The sequence below is a fragment of the Cervus elaphus genome, chromosome 11 (assembly GCF_910594005.1).
Source record: "Cervus elaphus chromosome 11, mCerEla1.1, whole genome shotgun sequence".
NCBI lineage: Eukaryota > Metazoa > Chordata > Mammalia > Artiodactyla > Cervidae > Cervus > Cervus elaphus.
Genome location: NC_057825.1, coordinates 87,540,431 through 87,561,074, shown reverse-complemented (window position 1 = coordinate 87,561,074; position 20,644 = coordinate 87,540,431). Strand labels below are relative to the sequence as shown.

The 20,644-nt window shown below is 45.5% G+C and overlaps 1 long non-coding RNA gene across 1 annotated transcript; it reads left to right on the top strand.

The window, feature by feature from the left end:
- Window positions 1-5,196: 5,196 nt before the first annotated feature.
- On the top strand, window positions 5,197-19,990 carry LOC122702520. The gene is made up of 3 exons (XR_006343273.1): window positions 5,197-5,346; window positions 12,621-12,626; window positions 19,977-19,990. It is a non-coding gene; the product is annotated as an uncharacterized LOC122702520 (long non-coding RNA).
- The last annotated feature ends 654 nt before the right edge of the window (window positions 19,991-20,644 follow it).

Sequence of the window (20,644 nt, the reverse complement as noted above, 5' to 3'; positions counted from 1 at the left end):
ATTTCCAGAGTTCACTTTTTCTAACTGAGGTAGCTGTGAGTATACTGCGCTAGTGGGAGGCCTAGAGATTTATGTCACCATGGAAAAATCCCCAGTAGAGAGGGAGCTAGTTCTGAACTGGTGAAAACAGTGGCAGACTCAACCAGCCCCACAGGTACTGCCTGCTGTGGAAACAGTGTGTCCTGAGGAAGAAAAAGTCCTCATTCCCAGGGCTTCGCTCTGCACACTTCTGGTTTTGTGGACACCTACCTGGTCCCTGCTGCGAAAAACAACAGAGTGAGAAGCTGGTTACGTCGTGGAAAAATCGCAGTGCGAGACCTTTTCAAGACAGAATTTTCCTTTCTGTCTGGTGTTTGGGCACCTGGGGTTGTTCTGCTCACGCGAGCAAACACTCTGGATCGCCACACGCTTCTCAGCCTGGCTCTCACTCGCCGACCATGACTGGAAGTTCCACAGAGGGCGTCAGATGTCACTTCCTCTTTATGTCTTGATAGTCCCGTCTGAGGGATGGACTTCTGGATGGCCCTGGATGTTAAACTTGGAAGGGGCATAATTCATATTGCTATGGGCATGAGAGGGCTTCTAGGCTTCAGAGTTCTCAAATGGACTGGGCCTGTGGGTGGCTGACCCCACAGCCCCCGTGCCCCCTGCCACCCCCAGTGCTTGGCCCCACGGTGAAAACGTGTTTTCTTTGGAATCCATAGACATGAGGGTGCCCCAGAAGTGTTTCAGACCTCCGGGGTCAGCGGCGGTCCCAGCAGTGTCTCTAGAGTGCCCCCTCAGGCTGAGGCTGTTGATGGGCACTCTGGGACTCAGCCCTCCCAGGTGGGCCCAGCCAAGCTCCAGCCTCCAGCCAGGGAACCAGCCTCCAGAGCTCTGGTGTTGGGCAGAGCAACATAGATGGAACCAGAATTTCAGACACGGGATGTGAGGGGAGACTGGAGGCAGCTTGTGTAAACAAAAGAGGCAGCTGCAGGAAGGGGCAAGAGAAAGCAGATTCACTGGTCAATGCGGCATTGTGGTTCCCAGCTGCACTGGTCTTACTTGGAATGCAGGTCTTACTTGGAATGTTAGGAATGCAGTCACAGACCCCACCCCACCTGCCTGCCTCATAGCCGGTATATTAACAAGAGCCCAGGGCATTCCCATGCAGATCCAGCTTGAGCAGCTCAACTCTGCACGAAGCGGGCCTCTGCCAACTCCCCACGCACGACTCTATCCACTGACCAAGATGGGTTCAGGGCACATGCAGGCGCCAGAGTATTTACTATACTCTAAAGACGTTCACAGTAGAGAGTTCAGTGAAGGAGATCTCTTCTCTCTCACACACACATGCAAGTATATTGTATCATAAAGAACACAGACTCAGAAGAGATTTCAGTTGCGTGCTTGACTTTGTCACCTGATCTTTGTGGAGCCTTCACCAAGTCCCTGACTGCTCTTAACATGTTCCCATATCTCTAAAAAGGGGATGCTGGGCACTCACAGGTAGCAAGCAATAACGTGTGTTAACATGCTTCACATGTGTTAACTCAGTCCTCTGGACAGCCCATACAATGCCAGCACCATTACTGCCCACATTCTACAGGTGAGGACCTGGAGGCACAGAGAGCTAACCAACTTGCTAGAGGCCACACAGCTTGTGGGTGGTAGAGCGGGTTCGGCGTCTGGGTGGTCTCGCTCCGGAGTGCCCACCTGCCCATGCCTCACGCTGGGGCACAGTGGAGTGCCTGGTGGACTTGTGCAGATTATGTGGCCTGATGGGTGTAAACCATGCAGCCTGATACCAGCACTCTCGGTGAGTTATTACTTGTATCATTATCCTTCCATAGGTGAAGGGTGGGAAGGATATGCCTCAATAGGTGTGAATAGTGATTTCTCTAAGATGAGGGGATTCTGGGTGTCTTTGCTTTTTATTTGTATTTTCCCGATATAAACATGTTCTACCTTTTGTCATGAGAACTAAGAAATTTTCATTTTTAAAAATCCCTCTTGAAAAAAAAAAAAAAAATCCCTCTTGATTTGCTTATGTAAGTGACTCGTCAGCATGAGGGAGAGAAGGGTAGAAACGTTTCAGAGCCTGAGCCAAACTCCTGACTGTGGAAGCACAGAGGACACTGAAAAGGCAGACCACCCCTCATCTCCATCCCACCCTCCAAGAGACGCAGAGCCTGCCACTTGCAGCTGAACTTAAGAAACCCTTAAGTTTGCATTTTAGTATCTTCCCCACCCCAGGGACCAGAACCGTGGGGAGGGTGGAGGGACTTCCCTGTGCCTCCTTGGTTCCACTGCATCCAAAATGAACACCCTTGACAATAAGACTTTCAATGCATAAAGTAAGGGTGGAAGAATGTACCAGGTTAGAGACTCAAAGTTAATGACTTTCTGAGTGTGGAAAATTTTCCTCCAAAGTGTTTCCACCTACAGAAAACTCACATAATAAATGATGAAGGTTCCTAGACCTTGGCAGCAGCAGTAGCAGAGGTCAGAGTGAGGAAGGAGAAGGAATTCTCAATTCCCAGGGCTCGGCATCCCACACAGTCTTCCCGGCTACTGTGCTGCTGATGATCTCACACCCGCACCTACCCACGGGCTCTTTAGATAAATAATCCAAGTGGGAAATCAATGTATTACTTTTTCTAAACAGTCATTGACAAAGTCCTTAAAATAAACTGCATTTCTCCCAGTCTTTCTAGACCAGAAATGTTTGGGGAGTTTCAGAATGTCAGTGGTCACATGATTCTTTCCTTTCCTGTCCCTAAAAGGGTTTGTTGTTGTAGGGTTGTTAAAGGCTGTCAAATACACACATGCCCCAGACATTTTTAACCTGCTAGTAGCTTGTTGGGCCACCCACTCCAGTGTTCTTGCCTGGAGAATCCCAGGGACGGGGGAGCCTGGTGGGCTGCCGTCTATGGGGTCGCACAGAGTCGGACACGACCGAAGCGACTTAGCTGCAGCAGCAGCAGCAGCTTGTTGGACCAAACAAACTACCCCTGATTCTCAGCTGACTGAATTTACCAAGATTAGCCTATAATTATCAGGTTGCTGCCTAAACCAAAGGCTACTTCCAGCCTTCCTGGCTGAACCATCTTTAGCTTCTGGACAGCTGAGCACCTCCTCACTCCCATGGGTGGAAGAAACCAGTAGGGGTGCAGCTGAAGGGAAGACTGTGGACACCTGCTTGTCTTTCATGTGCCCACACCTTCCTTCCCTGAAGCAGGGAAGGGCCTGATCTTGGCACAGAAAGGATACTCAAAAATGGATCAAAAGTGTTCAACAGAATGGAAATTATGAATTAATGTTCCTGAGATCACAGCTGCATGAACCGCTCTCTTCCAACTCTCGCTAGTCCCCAAAGAATGAGGAACCTGCCAGAAGTTCCCAGAACATCTCCTCAAAAGTCAAAAGGCCCAGAGGAGCCCTGGCCCTGGGCTTTAAGTGGGACCCCAGTGGAATGTCCTAGCCCAGTTCCTTGTCATAGCAAGAGACCTGAGTGCTATGTTGGGTAAGAGGTCGTGGCTGAGAACAGGTTGGGACTCATTCTCCTGGGAGACTATCAGGGGTTGCAGGGTACATGTTTTGACTCAGCAAGTCCTAGGGGAATAGAGGGAAAGGTCACCATGTTATTTTAAACTCAAACTTGATCCTTGGATGTATTAATGGCCTGACATACAGAAGTTGAAAAAATACCTCCCCACTCCCCTGGCCACTGCTCAGACCCTCACCACACATCGGCTTGGGGTTTGGACTCTACATTTTGAGAAAGATTAATGGATCCAAAGAGATTCCAAGAAGATGGAAGAAAACCAGAATGAAAAGAAAGGATGGATTAGGTCTTATGCAGAATGTTTAAATGTATTGGGAGGAAAGACACAGGACAATGAAATCGGTGTGTTGAAGTAAAAGAAGGTTGATGATACAAACAGTGCTTGTTTTCTGTTGTCAGCCAATTAAATGATTTTATTGCCTGACTCCCATGAGGTTCTATCTTGCGTAGTGTAGACACTGAATAAGAGCATTTTCTAAGGGAAGACCCTGAGAGTTCTGTGGGTTGGGACCAAGAAACAGATTCACTCTCCATGATCCACGCAAACAAGGGCCTGTTAGGTTCCAGTGGTGCTTCCTGGGCCTACCTGGTGACCACAGGGGATATAGAATCAGGGCTCCATTCTAGGCAGGAAGTTTGAAAGACATAGTGGATAAGAGACAAATAAGGAAACACATAATTTAAACACTATGAAATAAAAAGTGGAATTTCTTTCCATGGAGAGTCTTAAGTGTGGGAGCCACATTTGTTATTTTAAGGATGCTCTTGCCTGGAGACAGAGGGCTGTGTCAATTATCCTCTCAAAAGTCCACCTATTTTTAAGTCTGTGATATATTAGGACTGTGAGAACAGAAACCCCAGTCTGGCTAGCATGGACAGAGGGACAGACATAGGGCTCATAACCATCTCCAATCGGGCACGTCTGCGAATGGCCTGGGGACCCCGGAGCAGGGAGTGGTACGCCGCCAACACTGTATTTCACACCACATCCTTTCTCACAGCAAAAATCACAGTCACCGAGAGGCCTGGATTTGCGTCTGACTCTGCACTGTTAAAGAGGAGCTGCCTCTCTTTCTCTGGTTCCAGACCAAAACATTCTAGAGAAAGGCAAGTTCAAGTACACACCTCTGAAGGCAGGCAGCCCACCCCTCACTGGTTGGAGTGAAGAGAGAAGCAGATCCCAGGAAGAAGGGCTGAGCAGACACACCATAGACAGCCAGCATGGTACCAAGCAAGATGCCAGATTCTAAGAATGTATGATTGGTGGGGAAGAAAGAGAGAGACATAGGAAAAAATGTCTGGGAGAGCTGGGAAGAGTGGCGTAAAGGGTCATTCTGTAGCATAAGCATGGTAATTGGAAGGACATTCAGTTCTACTCTTGAACAAAGATGCCTCAGGCCATATACATTTCTTGCCAATTTCCTTTCAACCTTAACTAATAACTTTTCGTCTTTAAACTCTGTCTGAGCTAGTTGGCATAGTGTAAAAGCATTTTCTGTTTGTGTTTGGTATAGCTAGAGAGATTTCCATGAAGCTTTTGGCCCTCATCATTTTGTTTATAAATTTCTACCCAACATGAACCTTTCTTAATAGGCTACCTGGGAAATGTGTTGGTGTTCAGTCACTAAGTTGTGTCTGACTGTTTGAGGCCCAATGGACTGCAGCATGCCAGATTTCCCTGTCCTTCGCTATCTCCTGGAGTTGGCTCAAACTCATGTCATTGAGTCGGTGATGCCATCCAACGGTCTCATCCTCTGTTGCCTCCTTGTCTTCCTGCCCTCAACTTTTCCCAGCAGCAGGTGAGAGGTGGCAATATTCATTGGTAGCTGCATCTTTTTATTTGGTAGAATATATCTTCCCATGATGAACTCTATCTGTACTCTTCCAGGTAAACATGGAAGCATGTTTACCCCTGAAACTGGACATGGCAGCAGGATCTTAACGATCCCAGAATGGAACACCAGCCTGGCGTAACAGGGATGTGCAGTGGAGATGACCCGGCATTAGAGCCGCAAAGACTAGGACTTGACTCCAGGTTGTAACGTAAGGACAATAGTGATTAAGGACTGACTGAGTCAGAGCTGTAACGGAGAACGTAGCGCAGCATCCGGATCACCCTTTCCCGGCTAAAGCTCATTCCCCAGCTGCTGGGGGTATCAGGGGCTGATCCCTCATTGCTGAGTCCCTTCTTCCTGGATGTTGCCATGGCTGAGGGACCAAAGTTACATTTCTCTCAGAGGCCCAGTGCTCTTACCTCAGTTGAAGGCAGTTTTTAATGTACCCCAGCTCTGTAACTCCCATGGGATCTGCTGTGGCCCTTTCTGTGACTGCTTCAGCGTTCAGCCTCTCCTGCCTTCTCACTCCCTAACTACTGTTACTTCAGAGAGCACTCCCCAATAATTTCCTACATGCAAATGTACATCTCAGCATCTAAGACAGACATTTACCTTGCATGACATTTTCCATTGGAGTTAAAGCCATTGTATGTCTAGAGCAGGTATAGCTCAGATGGTAAAGAATCTGCCTGCAATGCAGGAGACCCTGGTTGAATTCCTGGGTTGGGAAGATTCTCTGGAGAAGGGATAGGCTACCCACTCCAGTATTCTTGGGCATCACTAGTGGCTCAGACAGTAAAGAATCCGCCTGCAGTGTGGGAGATCTGGTTTCAATCCCTGAGTTAGAAAGATCCATGGCAACCCACTCTAGTGTTCTTGCCTGGAGAATCCCTATGGACAGAGGAGCCTGGTGGGCTACAGCCCATGGGGTTGCAAAGAGTTAAACCTGACTGAGTGACTAAGCACTGTGGTTCAGTGCCAGAGTTAGATAGAACACAGTTTATATAGCCAGAATAATGTCAAAATAACTCAAATCCTTTACTGATACCATTTGGAGAAAGATGTTGGTTGCAAGCTATAGAAAGCCCCACTAAGATTGTTTAAGGAGAGGAAAAGTGTATCTGTGTAATCACATTGTTGATGGGGAGAGTTCGTGAAACTGAAGTCCAGAGGTAGACGTTTAAGCACACTGGAACCAGGAACTTGGTGTGTTCACCAGGACCTAGTCTCTCTCCTCCTCCTTCCTCTGTGTTGACCCCCTTCTCAGAGTCTTTAGCCACCTAGTGGTAGGATGGCTGCCATTACCTGCAGGGTCTACACCAAGATTTCAGCCCTGCAGCTCACGTCCAGTAGAAGGGAGAACAACTCTTTTCTAGATACTCAAATAAAACAGGTGCGTTGTATAGTGGCTAAGAACATGGACTCTCCCTCCAGAGCACCCAGGTTCACACCCCAGCTCTGTCCCTTACCAGCTGTATGACCAAGGCTGAATTACTTACCCCTTTGCACCATAGATCCTTTATCTGCACAGTGATTGGCAATGGCCTTTCCTTTTCCATGGGATTACACATGCAAAATGGGTTAATATTTGTACAGTGTTTAGAATGGTGCTAAACATATTATAAATACTACATAAGAGTTTTTTAAAATTAAAAAAAATACACAGCTAAGTTGACTTGGGCCACATTCCCACCTCTAAATTTATGAATGAGGACCAGACCGAAACGATGTCCAGCTTGTCCACCCTGGAAATGAAGGTAGAGTTAGTGCCACCAAAATATACTGTCTGAGGTAGGAGGTTCTCCAAAAGCATTCAGACATCTGTTACCAGGTCAAGGAAGATAGGTGCTGGGCAGGAAAATAACAAATGTCCTCTTGATTCATATTTTTAAAAAACTTTTACACAGGACACACCATAGTTTAGCAATAGCTTTAAAAATCTTTTAAAAAATTGATACCTTTATAATGAAATGACCTGCATGACACTAGATACATCCAAGTGAAAAAAATTAGCATCACCTCAACTGAAACAAATTATATGCTTCCTGATTTAACACAATGAGAAGATATTGTCCTTTATTGCCTTTGAAAAGTTTCCTTGGGACTATCTGGAATTGTGTGTGACATGAAACTCCAAATTTATTTCTTTTCCAGTATGGACATGCACTTTCCCTGGAACCATTTATTGGAAAGTTCATCCTTTTCCCAGTGTTCAGCTCTGTCACTTCAATTACATCTCACCTGTTCATATAATTGCAAGTTTATTTCTGGCTTTCTATTATGTTCCATTGGTCTATTTATTTCTGTGCCAATACCACACTGTTTGCGTTACTATACAGGGTAAAGTGAGAAGGTTTAACAGATAGAAGAAAGTTCTAAAAAGAAAGGAGATTCAAAAAGCCAAATAAATCCAAAATAAGATGAATAGATAAATATTAATAACAAATAATATAAGTAATGAGTACACAAAGAAGCAAGAGAAAACAGTAGCAGTCAATTCATACCAAACACATCAACTAAAGAAAATTAAAAAACAAATGGGAAGTCTTAAAAAAAGCTAGAGAAAAAAGACTAGTTACTTATTAACGAGTGACACTTCAGTGGAGACAATGGAAGCAGAAACAATAAAATGATATCTATAATGTATTGAAAGAAACCACTGCCATCCTAGAATTCTGTAACCAGTGAAAATATCCTTTAAGAATGTTGGTTAAAAACAAAGACATTTTTAGCAAACAACAGGAGTAATTTGCTGCCAACAGGAAAGGAAAATTATTATTATTATTATTTTTTTTTAGGAAAATTATTCTAAATGGAAAGCCTTGGATATAAGCAGTAAACAGCAAAAAACTTGGTGACTATAATAACAACTATAACGGTCGTTTGTGATGGGTGTTTTGGTTGTCCATTGTTCGTTATCTCTCATGATTCTCTGTGTTGACTGGACTTGGCAGTTTTTGCTAGTTTCACTTGGAATGTCTCACAACATTAGATGTTACCTATGGCCTGTCATCCAGAGGCTCAATGGGCACAGCATCATATCTGGGCCTCTCTCACCCTCTCCTTGGTGTCAGAGCCTCCTCTTCCCTTCTGTTCTCTCCAGCAAGCTAGCCAGATTTTTTTTTTTCATTTATTTTTATTAGTTGGAGGCTAATTACTTTACAGTATTGTAGTGGGTTTTGTCATACATTGACATGAATCTGCCATGGATTTACATGTATTCCCCATCCCGATCCCCCCTCCCACCTCCCTCTCCACCCGATTCCTCTGGGTCTTCCCAGTGCACCAGGCCCAAGCACTTGTCTCATGCATCCAACCTGGGCTGGTGATCTGTTTCACCATAGATAATATACATGTTTCGATGCTGTTCTCTCGAAACATCCCACCCTCGCCTTCTCCCACCAGATTTCTTTTTTAAAAGTAGTTTTATTTATGGTTACTTTTGGGTGTGGTGGGTCCTTGTTGCAAACACTCTTTGTTGTTTCTCTACTTGTGGTAAGCAGGGCCTATTCTAGTTGCAGGGCACGGTCTTCATATTGCAGTAGCTTCTCTTTTTGCAGAGCATGGGTTCTGGGCACATGGACGTCAGTAGCTGTGGTACACAACTTAGTGGGCTTAGTTATCCAAAGTCATGCGGAGTCTTCCCAGACTAGCTATCCAACCTATGTCCCCTGCATGGGCAGGAGGATTCTTAACCACTTTACCATAGGGAAGTCTGCCAGATTGCTTGTATGGTATCTCAGGACTCCTAAAAGGGCAAGAGGGAAAACTTCCAGGCCATCTTAATATTTGGTTGAAAAAGTCATTTTTGTGTTAGTCAAGGTTCTCCAGAGAAACGTGCTGTATATAAAGAAACTTATTGGTTTATGTGATTATGGACCTGAGAAGTTCCAAGATCTGTAATCAACAAGCTGGCAACCCAGGAGAGCTGATGATGTATTAATAATTCTAGTCTGAGAACCAGAAGGAGCTAGTCATGTATGTTCCAGTCCAAAAGTTGGCAGGATTGAGACCTGGAAAGAGCCAATATTTCTATTTGAGTCCAAAGACAGAAAAAGACCAATGCTGTAGCTCAAAACAGTCAGGCAGAAGGAATTCCCTCTTTTTGTTCAGCCTTTTTGTTCCATTCAGGTCTTCTATTGAGTGTATGAGGCTCATTTGGGAGGAAATTTACTTAATCTACCAATTCAAATATTAATCTCATTCAAAAACACCCTCAAAGACAAACCCAGAATAATGTTTGACCAAGTATCTGGGCACCCTGTGGCCTAGTCCAGTTGTTTTATAAACCTAAGCATCACAGCTTTTATTGACTAAATCAAACCATGGGCCAGAATAAATAGAAGCCCAGTGTGGTTAAAGAAAATTTGAACTATACTATAAACTTATTAGATTGAATAGGGCATAATGCTATACATTTAGCTATACACACAATGCTAAACCATAACACAATAAGTTCAAAAGGATTGAAATCATACAACAACAATGGAATGGATCTAGAAGTCAATAACAGAAAGGAATTCAGGAAATTCACAAATGTATAGAAATTAAAACAACACACTCCTAAATAACCAATGAGTCAAAAGCAATCACAAGAGAAATGAGAGAATACTTTGAGATGAATGAAAATGAAAACACAACATAGCTACCAAAATCCACCTTTTACAAAATCTGCATGTAGACCATAAGTGAATGTGTTAGTCACTCAGTCGTGCCCAACTCTTTGCAACCCCATGGGCTGTAGCCCACCAGGCTCCTCTATTCATGGAATTTTCCAGGCAAGAATACTGGAGTGGGTTGCCATTCCCTTCTCCAAGGGATCTTCCCTACCCAGGAATCGAACCCAGGACTCCTGCTGCATTATAGGCAGATTCTTTACTGTGTGAGCTACCAGGAAAGTCCTGTAGATCATAAGGGTAGATAGTTTTTGGCTGACTGCTTCTGCCAAGTCCTTTAGCTAAAGCTTTTCCATGTGCAGGCTTTGAATCTCAGTAAATGCAATAGTCCCTTGAAGAAGTCACACTCAATTTATATCAGTCGTTTACACCTTAATACTAATCAGAGACTTGAGTTAGGTGATCTTTAGTAATTTGACAAAAAGACATATTTCAAAGCCTTGGGACTCAAAGTGGGAGGAAAGAAAGGGTGGGTAGACAGGCTGCGTGGCAAGATCAGAGCCCAAAACTTCCCTCACTCACTGTTTAAGTCACCACATTACCAGGCCTGCTTAGGTCCTTTGCAGATAATAAATGGCCCAAGTATCTCTCCTCCAGGGGATCTTAATAGGAATCTCAGTGCAAAGCCATGAATCTATAATAGCACTGTTTTAGACGCATACCAGAAGGAAGGGAATAGGTTTGGGAGCATCAGAGACTTCCTAGAGCCCCTAAAATCACAAATTAGGTCTGTAGTAGAATCTGCTGACAGCCTCCTAATGGATGTCCAAGCTACATTTACTGCAGACATACTACACTCTTCCCTGGAGGTCAAGCTTCTCTCAGAGATTGGAGGATATATGAATCTTTGAAAACTGCTGTATAAATATTGACATCATAGTTATTTTGACCTCAGTAACCCTAAACTACCAGCAATGGCAGAGGAGCCTGAGGGTTCAATGTGACTGGCCAGTCTGAGAGATTTTCTCTTTGATTTCAAAAGCCCGGTGATTCTTTAAGTGTGTTGGGAATGGAGATCGTAAACAAGAGATGCTCCTTTCCTCTGACATGGTGGTCTTCCATCTGAGCCTCACATTTCAAGTCCCACCTATACCTAGCGCAGCCTTTGGCATGAAGTGCTTCTATAAATAAATGAATGCTTTTAAGTGGCTTGCTTAACTGCTTTTTTGCACATATTCAGTGAGTTAATTCTATTAGCCCAGGCTGTTGATGGTCTAAGAAAAACTGAAGGAGTTCATTTTTGGCCAAGACTCCTCATTTGTAATGGTGGTGGTTACCGCACCCAAGGCTTCCAACTTAATTGGAAACAGTGGAATGTAATTTAGTTGTGGTTGTTTCTCTAGCTGTTAATTTAGCTGATTTGAATGCCATTAAGGTTTTAATGGAAACAATTCTTGGCTAATTAAGCAGAACTTCCATCTGCTGGTAGCTGATTACAGGTAGGATGTGCACTGAGTTCACTCTTCCATGCTTCTTAAAGCAAGATCTGCAAAGACACTCAGCCCCAGCTCCGAATACATTTGGCATCTAAAAACCCTGGTGTTTATAATCAAAACCAGAGTCTGTTCAGTGACCAAACACTAAAACTGCTGGGTTTTGTTTTTCTAGCTGAACTTCCAATGACAAAATATTGAAGGCGTTTTGTTTATTGGCTCTTCCCAGGAGATCTGCTGCTCAGATAAGGTTAAAGCTTTATAACTTTGTTTAAAAAGAGAAGTTAGCATCTAAAGAATGGTCTTTTAAATAAAAAAAAGAGTCAATACTTTCCACTTCATTATTTTAATAAGACTTCAGTTACTTTGAAAGTCTGATATTGTCTGCTTACTCTTGTGGACTGATTGTGGTTTTCTAAGTTTTCCGCAGGAGTGTTCAAGCTGATCAGGCAGCCCCCTGCTCTGAAACCTTTACAAGACAGGAACAGTCATCCATCTCAGTCATTTCTCTAGGTCAGGAACCAACCTCAGCCCAGTTCTGAGGGAAGAGATCTGAACCCCAGTTGTTTCTGCTTTGGGCAAATCTAGACATTTCTTTCCCCCTTATATAGGTGATTCTGTGCCATGAAACTCTAAAACCAAATTTTCTTCTACAGGGTCATGGTAAAAGATTAATTGTTTAAAGATTTTCAAAAAGATTTTTAAAAAATATTTGTTTATTTGTCTGTGCCATGTCTTAGCTGCAGCCTGTGGGTTCCCTGACCAGGGAGCAAACCTGGGCCCCTGCATTGGAAGTGCAGTCTTAGCCACAGGACCACCAGGGAAGTCCCCCCAAAATTATTAAAGTTAGAAAAGCATGTGTTGCCAGAATGAGAGAACTCCGAGGCTGTGTTCTCTGCATCTTCTCCATCCCCACTTCCCTGGCAGCTGAACCTGGGAGGTGTTCCTCTGTCCTTAAGAGCACACTCCACTGCTAGTAACTTTAGTTTTCAATGGCAGCTTAGATGTTGGCCGCTCTTTAATTAGCCTGGGAACGGGAGCCTGCAGTCAGCACATTCACTTCTGAGGTCCAGTGGGAATGTGTGTGACCACATGGTGACCAGGAGATTCTAGCAGCCATGCGGGGAAGAGCCTTGTTACTTCACTGTCATTTGGATCCTTGAGGGAGAAACTTCTCAATTCCTGCTTTCATCAGGCCATTAGTCTGTAACTACATGCTTGTCTCATCTGAAAATTCAGTTTCACTTAGAATGGAGAACTAAGGATGAATGTCTCACTATACTGAAGGCAAATAATTTGTTCTCATTCTCCCATTATTCAGCAACCATTTACTGAATGTCTTATCAGACAGTCTAGATTTTCCAAGATAGCCTCATGTAAAGAAATTTTGATACTTTCCATGAGAGCAATTTGTTAACTGTATCTTAAATATGGTATAATATTTGAAAGGCAAAGTGTTAATTGCTCAGTCATGTTCAACTCTTTGCAACCCCATGATCTGTAGCCTGCCAGGCTCCTCTGTCCATGGCATTCATTTTCCAAGCAAGAATACTGGAGTGGGTAGCCATTCCCTTCTCCAGAGGATCATAACCCAGATCTCCTGCATTGCAGGTAGACTCTTTACCATCTGAGCCACCAGGTTCTTATAAACATACCAATTAGGAAAACAAAAAGGTGTCAAGTTATGTATTCCATGTTCGAAGTTTGACTGTCTGAACACCTCAGTTGTATTAATGTCTTTGTTAGAAGCAGAGATGAATAAGGCAAGATCTTGCTTTAAACCATTCACATGTAGTAGAGGATGGGAGGCGTGTATGTCGGTAAATGTAATAGAAGGTGGAGAGGGACAGGTGTGCGGAGGAACTGCCTGGGCTGCTCAGAGAAGATTATGCTTGCCTAGAAAGGCCAACCGGAGGAAGGGTTTCAGCCAGCGTGCAGGACACCGAGGCTCTGAGTTAGCAGCAGTGTGGTGCGGGGCGTTGAAGGCAGGCAACACCCAGTGTATGAGCAGGAGCCTGCAAAGAGGGGTGGAGGAGTTCGGGGCATGGGAGGGGAGTACAGTGAGATGGAGAGGGCGTGATAAATCCATCCAGAAATCTCAGGTCAGGGAGACTGGACATCATTCAGTGTGCAGTGAGGGTGGAGTGAAGCTGATTGCTAAGGTGGCGCAGAGGTTGTCACCAATCTGAAGGCTGATATGGCATCAGGAGTAGGATGGGGGTGGGCTGGGGAGGCAGGGGGGAACAAAGAAACACAGGAAACTTGGAAGGTGGGTGGCACCTTCCATGGTGCTCAGGAGACGGTCCTCCCCCCAAGCCGGAGGCAGAGGACTGTCTGTGGAAGTCTATGGACACACAGGGGTGGTGGGGTACACCCTAGTATCTGACAGTCTATGTGGCCTCAGTCGGGCAAAACACTCTGATCAGGAGAAAAGACCTCTGGCTGAGTTACAGCAGCACTTCTCAAAATTTCATGTGTATGCATACCATGTGGGGATCTTGTAAAAATGCGGATTCTGAACATGCAGGTCTGGGTGGGGCCTGAGACCCTGCATTTCTAACAAGTTACCTGTGTTGAGGCCCACACCATTGGTCCAGGGACCACTCTGAATAGCAAGGAGCCAGAAAGACACAGTTGCTGGTTTTAGGCAATGATTTCTAACAGCTGAAAATTTGAGAAAAGCGACTTGGTTGTTTCTTAGTGTGGTCATTTCTTTAAATCTCATTCTCAATGCAGCAAGAAGCTGACACATAAACTGTTTTTTGGTTCTAGCTTGACCCATGCAAACTGGCCCTCTTTCCAGAGAGAGTGTGTGACCAGGTGTTGTGAGTGCCGAGGTCTCAAAGGAGACTCCGCTTGGTTGTGAGCAACCCTTCGAGACAAAGTCCATGGCTGCCCTGGGTTCAGGGAGTGGATCCCTCCTTTGTTCCAGAAGCTTCTCTTCTGTGTTTGAGGTCTGATGGACTAGAAGGGAGGAAGAGTAGTGTTCAGAAGTGGCAGATCCTTGAATGCACGGTGACTCGGTGTTCTGACGTCAGGATGCAGCCTGGGAGGGGCTGGGGTTGGCCTGGAGGTCTGGTGGAGGGTCAGTCCCCAGAGGAAAGCAGCCACTGCCGTGTTTGCAGTGGGTACTCAGGCTGACGGCCTCCTGTCTGCAGAGCTGCTCCCCACAGCTCTGAAGAATGCTGCCCCCTCAGTCCCTGTTACTGTGTGAGGCTCTTCATTTGGGGGGAGACCGGCTGCAGCTTCATGCCAGCCCACCAGCGGCAGAGACCCCTGGCCTCTGTGTGAATCAGAAGAACAGGCTTCGAGCTTCTTCTCTTGGAGCTGGACAAGGGTGTGCATGGGTCCACATTTTGAGTGATCCACTTATAAATATGGGGTAACTGTTTATCTCCCTTCATTATCTTAGACCACAAAGAAGGCCATATTTCTCTTAACAATCGGTAGTATTCAGAACCACCATCCACTAACTTGGGCCGTGTAAGTACATCCTTCTTTCCTCTCCTGGGATAGCCTTCTAGTTTCAACTCTGAAGTCAGAGCTCCAGCTGGATCCAGAAGGCTGGGTGCTGCTCTGGACTGTGGGGCTCATGGGCCTTGTGCACAACCCAGGCCCAGTGCTGACCGGCCACAGCATCATCCAGGAGGCTGGGAGCTGGTGAGTCAGCCTTGCCATCACTTGGGATTTTTGCAAAAGCCGGGTGTCTGTGAGCTTTGCTGTATGAGAGCACCTTCTCGGGGTGTTGGGGGCAGTAGATGGTTCCACCTCTAAGCCTGGGCCCAAGGCCTCTGTAGCCTTGTGGGTTTCCACTCACATCAGTACTGCCCAGAGGCCCCACCATAGGGGTCCTCATCACAGTTCACCCCAGACAGTTGAGGTCCTGGGATGGAGCTGAGGTCAGGGGTCACCTAGCTGGTCTCTCCTTCTCTCAAAGGGGTCCCCGCATGTCATTTTCACCCATTGATCAGCACTTGGGCCCAGTAATCATCAGTGATTCTAATAATTAGAGGTATGCATATGGAACTTCTGGAATTGAACAGGGGGTTCAATCCTGGTTTACCATGTAGTTCCGTGGCCTGCTCATCAGGGCATGCGCTTTGGAGCCAGCCTGACTGGGACCTACGTTCCAGATCCTTGTCTCCCTTGTTGTTAGACCTTGGGTAGTTCATGTAATCGTCATGAGCCTGGGTTTTCTTGGCCATAAAACAGAGATGGTGATGCTCCCCGGCCTCCTGGGGTTGTGGGAAGAATGGGGACGCACAGGAGGGTCTTTCACGCTGTGTGTGGTCCATGGGAAGCACCCAATAAATATTAGCTATTACTGTGAAATGATGCTTATGCAGTAAGTAAGGAGTTGTGGTTTTATTAGAAACAAAGTAGGTACGTCTGCTTCTTCGTCCCTCATCCCTCTGGCAAGCCACGAGCTCATAAATGCACGGCGTCCACCTGGTGGCTGCATCCCCAAACCTCTCATCAAAAACCTTGGAGGAAATGAAAAGGCTTGTAATTTATAAGCCAAGGCTTCTCCCAGGGGAGGGGGAGAGTGGAGCACACACTCAGGCTTCGTGGGGGCTGCACAGGCAGCTCAAAAACAAAGCAGCACTTTGTCCTGTGACTGTTTCTTGTCATAATACTCAATTAAATTTGAAATTTCAAATAACATTAAAGGAAAGTGTGAGATATTTACATCTATTCAAGAAGGGAGCATGCATTTAAAAGGTTGAAAGCTCGTCTACAACCTGGAAAACCCAGCCAGCGGCACCGGAAGAGGACAGGCACAGGCAGATGTGGCCCTGTGCACCTCTGCCCAGCCCGCGGCAGAGGCCCACCCATCCCCGGGCTGGCACTGGGCAGGTGGAGCCCAGGAGCCCTTGCAGTTAGACTATTTGGAAAAAGCTGGCACCTGCCCAGGTACTTCTGTGTTCTGGACCCTTCCTTTGGCTTTGTAATGCTAATGAGTGAAACTTGAACAAACGTTCCTTACAACCATTTGAAACACATTGCCCCTTCATCCTTGGGTTTTCACTGTTATTCCAGCGATCCTTTAGCATGTGGGTCATCAATCCTTTATTCATCCTGAGAGGTCCATTTACCACCCTGGCTAAATAAAACTTCTTCATAGATCTCCCCCCTCCACCCACCCAAGTTCTAATTTTCTTTACATTTAAGACTTAAAAATTTAACAGTTCATAAAAGTGAAAAATATACTTGCTGAAATGTGCACAAGTGTGTGGCTTAATGAATCATTCTGATGTGGATGGAACCAATCAAAAAACAGTGTTACCATCCTCTCTCCACACGCCATGCCCCACCTGAACACAGTCTAGTCACTCATCACCCCCAGAAAGGTGAGCCCAATCCTGGCTTCAATAACACAAAATTATTTGGCTTGTTTCTGGACTTCAGATAAATAAATCACACAGGATGTGCTCTTTGGGGTCTGCCTCTGTCCAGTGTTCTGTTGAGGAGGTATGATGTAGATAGACCATTCCTCCTCAGCTCTGTCTAGTACCCACTGTGTTGTCCCCCATGATTGGAGACATCCCCGGAGGAGGTGGGCATGCCTCCTTGACAGCATTGGTCTCAGGGATGGACTTGTGGCCTGTGTCAGCCAACTGGGATTTCCCAGACCGGAAACCGGTCATATCTCTCTGTTTCTCGTGAGAAGCAGCATATCCTAGCCGACTCTGGAGTCAGGTCATCTGTGCCTGACTCTGGCTGTGTCACTTACTAGCTCTGGAATCTGCTCTGAGGTTTTTAACATCTTCATTTCCCATCTTAGTTTCCTTTTCTGTAGAAGGATATAACAATAATAGCATCAATACCATAGAGTCATTTCAAAGATTAAGTGAATGCCTAGAACCACACCAGGCAAATATTAAATGCTAATAGGTGGGCGTTTGTTCTTGGGCTGTGAACTTTAAAGGTGCAAGGGCTGTGGTGGCCACTGAGTTGTCTGCAGTGTGAGGTTCTGTCTGCGGTTTGAGTTCTCCTTGCCTCATGCCTGCCATGCCTCTGAACTCCTGTACATGCTGTTTCCTCTGCGTACCCTGTCATCCTCCTTTGATTCTCACATAAAACTTCCATCCTTCTTACATGTCTCAACCCCAAAGGACCAGAGTACCTACTTTGTTTCTAATAAAACATCATCCCCATCTCTGCCCCCATCATCGTGCCTCAATAGCTCCCAAGGTGTGGTCAGCAAACCCCTGGAGCGTCCTCCTAAGACACTGTTTCCTTTCCCACTTTGGGGACATTTGTGCTGATAATCGGAGAAGGCAATGGCACCCCACTCTAGTACTCTTGCCTGGAAAAATCCCGTGGACAGAGGAGCCTGGTAGGCTGCAGTCCATGGGGTCGCTAGGAGTCGGACATGACTGAGCGACTTCACTTTCCCTTTTCACTTTCATGCATTGGAGAAGGAAATGGCAACCCACTCCAGTGTTCTTTCCTGGAGAATCCCAGGGACGGGGGGCCTGGTGGGCTGCCGTCTATGGGGTTGCACAGAGTCGGACACGACTGAAGCGACTTAGCAGGAGCAGGACTGATAATACAAAAGCAGCAGTGGGTAAAACTGTAGCTACTTAATGTGAATCAAGGCAGTGATACCAAACTGTACTACGGGACACCGGGTCCCTCCTCACCATGTACTAATAGAAAAGAAAACAGTTTCTCTTAAGAATGCCTTTGATTAGTTTGATTAGGCAGGAAAAACTGTTCATTTTGACCCTTAACTATCTGTTCTTTTAAATTTCTGAGAGACCAAATTGGAAAATATGCATAAACCTTTTCTTAAGTACATGGAAGTAGGATATCTGTCTCAAGGCAAAGCACTTGAATGAATGAGTTGCGAGCGGAATTGGCTGTTTTTTCCATGGAATTTCATTTTTACTTGAAGGAACAAATGACAGGCAGATGGTGGTTGTTCAAACTTAGGTGTCTGGCAGACATTTTCTTGAACCTGAATGAAGAGATCCTGGCATGTCAAGGAGAATATCGGTCAGTACGCATTGCCAAAGATAAAACCAGAACTTCAAGAAAAAATGGAAATTTTCGAGAACATGTAAATGCCACCATGAGCGAAACAGCTTCCCGCTACTTAAAGACTTTTCTGGTGAGGTGGGGATAGATTAACAAACGGGGCTGGGCCAGAATCTCGTGTCTGTCTGTGTACCAGGGTCTCCCCGCGCTGGCTGTGGGAGTCCTCCTCTCCACACTGATTCCGTCCCATTTATCACCTTCCTCCAGCTACTGTCCTGCCCTTCACATCTGAGTGCCACCACAGGTTTCACAGAACTGTCCACCCAGGGAGGGCTGGGGTGACCCCAGGACAGCTGCCCGTGGATGGTACCCCTGGGGGAGACAGCACTGCTGTTTGGTTCAGGGACCCAGAAGGAATTTGGATTCTCACGGTGGGAGGCTAAAGCCGGTTGAGTGCAGTAGGCTGGCTCCCTAGTGGGCTGACTCAACCCTCCATGAATTGTGGTTTAGTTGATCGTTGTTCTTTAGTCACTAAGTTGTGTCCAACCCTTTGTGACCCCATGGACTATAACCCGCCAGGTTCCTCTGTCCATGGGATTCCCAGGCAAGAATACTGGAGTGGGTTGCCATTTCCTTCTCCATGGGATCTTCCTGACCCCAGGATGGAACCCCTGTCTCTTGCATCTCCTGCATTGGCAGGCAGATTCTTTACCACTGAGTCACCTGGGAAGTCCCAGTGAACCATAGAAAAAAGTGTATTACATTCTTATTGATAATTGATTAATATCACTCCTTAGCAATTATTGTGAAATACCTTTTAAAGTTCCTTTTGAGGAATGTTCTAGACATCAGAATCTCTTATGTCTCATTTCTTTCTTTCTTTCTTTTTTTTTTGCTTTAGAAACTTTTTAAACATTATTTGGAAATAATGCTATACTAAAAAGTAGGTGCATATAGCTCAATTCCAGAAAAATAAATGACACAATAAAAAAATGGGCCTAAGATCTAAACAGACATTTCTCCAAAGAAGACATACAGGTGGCTAACAAACACATGAAAAGATGCTCAACATCATTCATTATCAGAGAAATGCAAATCAAAACCACAATGAGGTACCATTACACGCCAGTCAGGGTGGCTGCTATCCAAAAGTCTACAAGCAATAAATGCTGGAGAGGGTGTGGAGAAAAGGGAACCCTCTTACACTGTTGGTGGGAATGCAAACTAGTACAGCCGCTATGGAGAACAGTGTGGAGATTCCTTAAAAAACTGGAAATAGAACTGCCATATGACCCAGCAGTCCCACTCCTGGGCATACACACCGAGGAAACCAGATCTGAAAGAGACATGTGCACCCCAATGTTCACCACAGCACTGTTTATAATAGCCAGGACATGGAAGCAACCTAGATGCCCATCAGCAGACAAATGGATAAGAAAGCTGTGGTACATATACACCATGGAATATTACTCAGCCGTTAAAAAGAATTCATTTGAACCAGTTCTAATGAGATGGATGAAACTGGAGCCCATTATACAGAGTGAAGTAAGCCAGAAAGAAAAACACCAATACAGTATACTAACACATATATATGGAATTTAGAAAGATGGTAACGATAACCCTATATGCAAGACAGAAAAAGAGACACAGGTGTATAGAACAGACTTTTGGACTCTATGGGAGAAGGCAAGGGTGGGATGATCTGAGAGAATAGTATTGAAACATGTATATTATCAAGTGTGAAACAGATCGCCAGTCCAGGTGGGATGCATGAGACAAGTGCTCGGGACTGGTGCACTGGGATGACCCAGAGGGAGGGGATGGGGAGGGAGGTGGGAGGGGAGTCCAGGATGGGGAACACATGTTGTAAAGTAATTAGCCTCCAACTAATAAAAATGAAAAAATAAAAAGAAGATGCAAATATAGGACAGTGAGTCAGTTCCTGTATACCCATCACACAACTTCCCCCAATAATAATGTTTTACCTATCGTGTGTGTATGTGCTAAGTGACTTCAGTCGTGTCCAACTCGCTGTGTCCCTATGGACTGTAACCTGCCAGGCCCTCTGTCCATGGGATTCTCCAGGCAAGAATACCACAGTGGGTAGCCATTTCCTCCTCCAGGGGTCTTCCCAATCCAAGGATCAATCAGCATCTCTTGTGTCTCCTG